Source organism: Fopius arisanus, unplaced genomic scaffold (assembly GCF_000806365.1).
Source record: "Fopius arisanus strain USDA-PBARC FA_bdor unplaced genomic scaffold, ASM80636v1 scaffold00015, whole genome shotgun sequence".
Classification (NCBI taxonomy): Eukaryota; Metazoa; Arthropoda; class Insecta; order Hymenoptera; family Braconidae; genus Fopius; species Fopius arisanus.
The window spans coordinates 997,362-1,003,712 of NW_011887754.1; positions in this window are offsets into that span (position 1 = coordinate 997,362).

Genomic DNA, 6,351 nt, shown 5'->3' on the forward strand with positions numbered 1-6,351 from the left:
AGTTACCCCTCAATTTTTCCCCTCGGACTTGTAACTTTTCCTTTGATGTTCTTAAACAATCCCAATCTGGTCACCATAATCCATTTTCTTATCTTCATTTTACCCGGAATATAAATTAGGGACAGCATCTGAATTTTTAACGAGAGATCACTCCCAGGAAGATCAAAGAAGACTCCCTTCCTCCAAAAGTGCAACGATTTCTTTTCCGATTCTCAATTTTCCTGAGCAATCAACTTCCTGAGGAACAACTAAAGACCTGAAGACTAAACGACGTGAATGGATTCCATTTAGAGGAACACCTTTAAAAAAAAATAGAAAATAATAAAATAATAATAATTCATGGAGGAGGTATTCAGGAGAAATAATTCTCGCTGCAAAAAATGTTTTAATAAACGAAACATTTTTATTGCGAAGAGATTCCTTTCCTTCCTTTCCGCAATTTCACCACGAATTTTCCCCAGAATCCAGAAATCCCTAAAACCGTCGAACACTCGTGAATTCCTAAATGAAAATAAAAATCCCCAGATAATAAATAATTCTCTACAAAAAATTCTATTTATCCAGTCTCAATAAAAGTTATCACGATCATCACCTGATAATGATCCCCGCAGTCCTGGTAAAACGCTATATTACCTGATAAAAGTGCAGATCTGGGTGTGAAAGTGGCCGAAGGACATCCGGAATCCGCCAATTCCCCCGAACAACAGAGCCCCCCCCAAAAAAAAAAAACCAAGGAATTTATGAAAGAAAGTGTTGTTTCATCGTGCGAAAAAGGATGGCGGAGAGCGATTCCACTTCGGCAAGGTTACTCACTTTCCCCCATTTTGGGTGGTAGTACAGATGAGTATACGAGAGAGAAAGATAGATAGAAAGAGAGATAGAGAATAGTGAACGGGTAAACGGGTTTGGCACGGGCGCGAAAACGAGAACGAGGGTACAACGAAAACGAGCCAGAAGGGATGAAGCAGAGGGTGATGTACAGAGAGAGAAATGCTCTATCATGATGAGGGGTTGGTTGAAGGGGGATGAAGAGGGTGAAGAGGGCGATGAGGGTAGAGGATGTAGGAGGACGGGGGAGGATAGGGGAGGATGGGGGAGGATGGGGGTGGATGGGGGTGGATGGAGGAGGACAGGGGTGGTTGGTATGTGCGGGGGGGGATGTTGGTTGAATCTCTCACGAGAGAAAAGCCGCCGGTTGGTTTCGTACTCACGATATAACCCGAGCTTGAGAGAGATGGGGTAAAGGTTTTCATCCCCCTCTCACTTCAACACGACAGATCGATGGAGCAGTGACGTCACTGGGTACGGGATGCTGTGTCGCCATGGTGACCGCCAATGGACCCGGCCGCGCACTAGTTCGAGGCCGCAGGCCCTGGATCAAATTTTATTTCATTTACCACCCTTTTTCCCTTTATCTCCAGCCCTTTCATTCTCTTAATGTTTGAATCAATACAAAAATTCATTATTTATCGCATTCACATCGGTTTTCTTTCCAGATGTTGAGATATTATTTTATGGATTTTTCAAGTGGGATAGGGAGAAAAAAATTGAAAATTGCCGTGGGAAGGGGAAGGGGGGGAGGGGTAAATTAATTAGAGAGGTATTATTACTTGTTTTATCTCTCATGGAGAAAGTATTTACAAGAAAAATGTACTTTGCGATGGTACCAGATGTTACTTGGGGCTGGTGATTTGGAAAAGCCTGAGATCCACAAGTAATTTGCTCTTGTTACGGTAAGTATTATTATCACTACCTGCGAGTACCACCATTACTTTCTCGTAGTGTCTTTATTACTTGTAAATATTTAATTTATTTTATTTTAGTAGTCATATATTTTTTGCGTACCATATACCATTTTCTCTGCAGACTTCGCTCTGGTTTTTCTAATGTACGCATGTGCCTTCGGGGGTGGAGTCTCAAAGGCTTCGTAATTAATATTATATTCAAAATGAAATACACTTTTTATATGGAGAAAGAGTACGGGAGAAAGGAGAAATGCGAAAGGAATTTGTTTGTTGGTGGCAGAAGATTTTTTCGTTTATATTTGAATTAGAGAAATTTTGTATGAATGAAAATAATTGGGAACATCATTTTGATTCGATGAGGGACCCCTTAATTTTTCTTTGAAGTATGACATGAGATGTAGCTCCTTCCACATGAATGCCGACCCTTCAAACCCATGAGTTACCAAATAATTTCCCACTTTCCTCCCAAACAGATATCGACATATAAAATAAAATAAATAAAAATAAATAAATAAAATATTGTGTCCCACATTATCCACCCGACAATTTAAAGTTCTTCTCTTCCCTCATCACAAATGGAGGTGAAATATCCAGCGGCAGTTCTCCACATGAGAATTCCCACTGGGTGGGTGTTTAAGTGCCAGCAATTAGTCCGCATTTACCCCAATCAATTTCCCACTCTCCCACAATCTGCAAAAAGGAAAAAAAAAATATCGCCATCACGAAAAAACTGCAATCATGAAAAATTAAGAAAGCCTCATCCACTCGTCCCCTAAAACATGCATTACGTTTAAAAAATAAAAGAAAAATATTTGACATAAAAAAAATAATAATTCCCATGAAAATAAACCATTCTAAGGGCGTCGTTTCATCCCTTCGCTCGTACCAGCAATTTATCTTCTTTATTTCGATCCCCCCTCTTCACCCCTCTCTAATAATTTTTTTTTTCATTTCTCTTTTCCAAGGCACCGTCTTTCCCTCTTTTCCGACCTCACCCGGAAAAATCCAAAGGTCGGTTTGGGATCGATGCTTCGAGGCAGCCGCTCTGGTGAATGCCCACGAGTGACGGCTTTCCATTACAATTTTTCGTGAGAGAGAGAGAGAGAGGGAGAAATAATAAGAGATAGAGAAAGACAGGGAGAGAGAGAGAGAGGGGTGATGAGGACGGGAATTGAATGAGAGAGAGAGAGTGAGAGAGAAAATTATCGAGTGAGATGGGATGTGTCCACCCCAATATTTTCACCCCCTCTGGGTGTCCCCCCTCCACCATTTGCCCCCCTCTTTTGAAATTTCAGTGAGTCCAGGGGCCGAATAATTTTTGCACCCCGTACAACTCTCCCGTATAAAATGGGAGAGAGTGGATGGGGTGGAGTGAGAAAATAGGAGTGGGTGCGTGTTTGGTCCGGGAAAGCACAGCTCGTGGATGCTGTATTGATCCAGTTGGAGTGAGATGAACATTAAGCCTCCCCCATGGTTGCCTAGCAACACCGACCGTATATACAATACGTATACAGATATATGGACCATTCCCAGCTACCCCCTCACCCACCACCACCCAAAAACCATCCCCACCGGAGTGCACCACGTTTCTCTCATCTGACAATTTTTTTTTTTCTATCTCTTCGTTTTTTTTTCTTTCGATTACAGCTTCAAGGGGGGGGGGGGATAGGGGTGAAAGGGGTGGAAGGGGTGGAAGGGGTGGTTGGGGTGGGGTTGTGTTTGTGTAAGCAGATTTTTAGGGGATATTTTTTTGGGGGGGTTCATTGTTGTTATCATTTATTAGTTATGGAAGGACTTTTGGTGAGCTCCGGGCTATGGCGGGTGGTGCAACCCGGTGGGGGGTGCGGGGGTGGAAATTTTATCGATGGGTTCACGGAGTCTCAATGTTATCTTCTTGAATTCTCCCGGCTTTCCTTTTGATAAACTTTTTTTTTTTATTTCCTCTTCAATTTTTTTCGCGGGGATTCAAAAATTTTTTAACTAAGATTTTTTTTTTGGAATATATTTGGATAAATTTTCTAGACTGGTATCATCATTGGCATCATTGGGGATTTTAATATTGAGGGAAAAATCGGTTTTGTAATGATTTATAAAAATGAGGCAGTTATTTTTACGTTTATTGGAAATGTTTGACTGAAATGGCGCCTATCGATAAATTTTTCAGGAGAATTACAAAATTTTTCGGGAGAAATATTGTAAATGTCCAAGGAAGCGAGACAATTCCATGAATTGATGCTTGATTGCGGGGGTCTGGACTTTTCACTTTATTAGTGATTAGTGAATCACTCGGGGATTCTTACAGAAAATATTCTTGGGGATCCTCTTCCATTTTTTATTCTCGTTACCTTTTGTTTGTTAGTCTAGCGCAATCGGGGGGATTTGTTATGCTGATGCCGAGAATGCATGAGTAATTGGGAGTTTCCCAACTTCATCTTCTTGCGAGGGAGATGAATTATTGATATTATTCATTCATGATGAATCTTACAAGAATTTCCGCTACTTTCGTTACTCAGTATTTCCCATCTCTCGGAAAATGTGGAAAAAATTCACAAGTCTTACGATTACTTCTATTATTCATTCTCCTACGATTTCAGGGTTGAGAAAACCAGTCTCGAAATTATTTCTAAAAATTCTTTTTATTTTTGGGTGTGAAATACGTCGGTGCCACGAAAGGGTTGGAATTGGGGATAAGGGTTGAGAAAAGAAAGAACCCTGATTGCATTTTTCATTCAATTTTTTTCCTCCACTTCCCACATTTTCCTTGGGATTTTCCGTTAATTTCTTTTTTGTCTCTCCTTCGCCGAAGTGCCTGGGGATTATCACATAGTGGGGGTAACCAATGGCAGGAGAGTTTGAGGGATTTATTCTCATGGTGAAATATATTTCGTAATGACACAATGGGGAAACGTGGATCGATGGGTTTTTCCAAAAATTCTCCTGTTAACTTTTCCGTTATATATTTGCTCGAGGGATTTTCTCTTCACGTGAGGATTGCCAGAGGATTTTCTGGCAGTGGAACATTATGACAATCTACATCCAGCATTTTCATCGTTATCACCACAATGGGTCTTTACCAATAATAATTAATCCGCTATTTTCAAACAAAAGGGGGAGAATAAATTTTCCATTTTCAATTTTCCATTAGTCTGCGATTTGGATTTCTATCTCAGTGAATTCAATCACTAGTTGATGAATAAAAAATCTGCATTTCCGATACATCAAAATGTTCAATAGTCTCGGACAACCCCTCCGTAATTTGCGTGACATATGGTGGTGAACAATGAAGCCAACGAATTTCGAATTTTCGATTCTCTGTGGATTGTTATTATTCTGGTGGATATTTGGGTACAGTTGCACGCAGGAATGCGTCAGCTGTCGATCCAAAAAATTCTGTACATCAACCCCCCCTACCCCCATCACCCCAATTTTCCAAAAAATATTCCAAAAATGTCAAACCTCATTTTCCCATTTTCCCATTTTCCCATTTTTTCGTTGCTACAAAAAAAAAGAGAATTAATTTATTCAACTAATTGAAACGATTTTAATTGGACTCTCAAATTGTTCGATGAGTTTCAAGGGTTGCGGGGTGGGTTTAAATACCAAGAGAGGGGATTTAAAATCTGTATTTCAGGGGATAAAGCTGGAATTTTGAATTATTGATGTGAAATATTTTAGCAGTGAGAGATGAAAAAATAATGAGGAGGAATAATCCGGGGGAGGGTTCAATGGAATTTTTTTTTATTCAAAAAATGTATTCGCGAGATAATGTATCAATGAATATTTATATTTCCATTTTCATCATGAGTGACGATTATTTTGTGAGACTCTTTTGTAGGGGTAGTTTTTTATTTACAGATTCTTCCCCCGTTCTATTTGCACTTACGACGGCGGTAATTTAACAATTGAATGTTAGAGCGAGAGAATGCATCTCGATTTTATTTTATCTAGACCATTTCGGGAGTCATGACCCAACGTTTACAAAGAAAATTAAATAAATTTCACAGCATCGTATAAAATTGATGAAAAAAAATCATTGATTTCTCACCCCTTCACCATTCATTTCCAAGATAGTTATCCGATTTAATTATTAAATCCGAAAGATATGACGTTAATTAAAATTCCAAAAATTCCACGCGACTAAAAAATCAAATATCATTCATTAAATATTATTTTTTCCATCATAATAATCCGTGAATGGATTATCAATGACAAAATAAATTGATGTTGATTTCCTCTCTCCCCACTCGAACAATAATTCCTAATTAAATATTTCGGACTAAACAATTAAAAATCAATAATTACAATAATTATTTACCGATTGTTGAAGTTCTAAAAAAAGTCCCAGTAAATTTTTTTGAGTAAAAAAAAATGTCAATTACTTGGAGATTTCTCAGTGAGAAAATAGTCGATAGGGTTCGCCACTCATCGGTCCACACAGCATCCGGAAATGATTTCAACCCTCGTTGATGGCGCTATCTTTAGGGGATGTGAAGAATTAAAACGCATCCCCTATTGTGATGAAATAAGTGGAGATGAATAGGAGAGCCACGAGGGCGCAGGGCAAACCGAGGCGATAAGTAGCTCGTATTAATTGAAATCCTTCAAA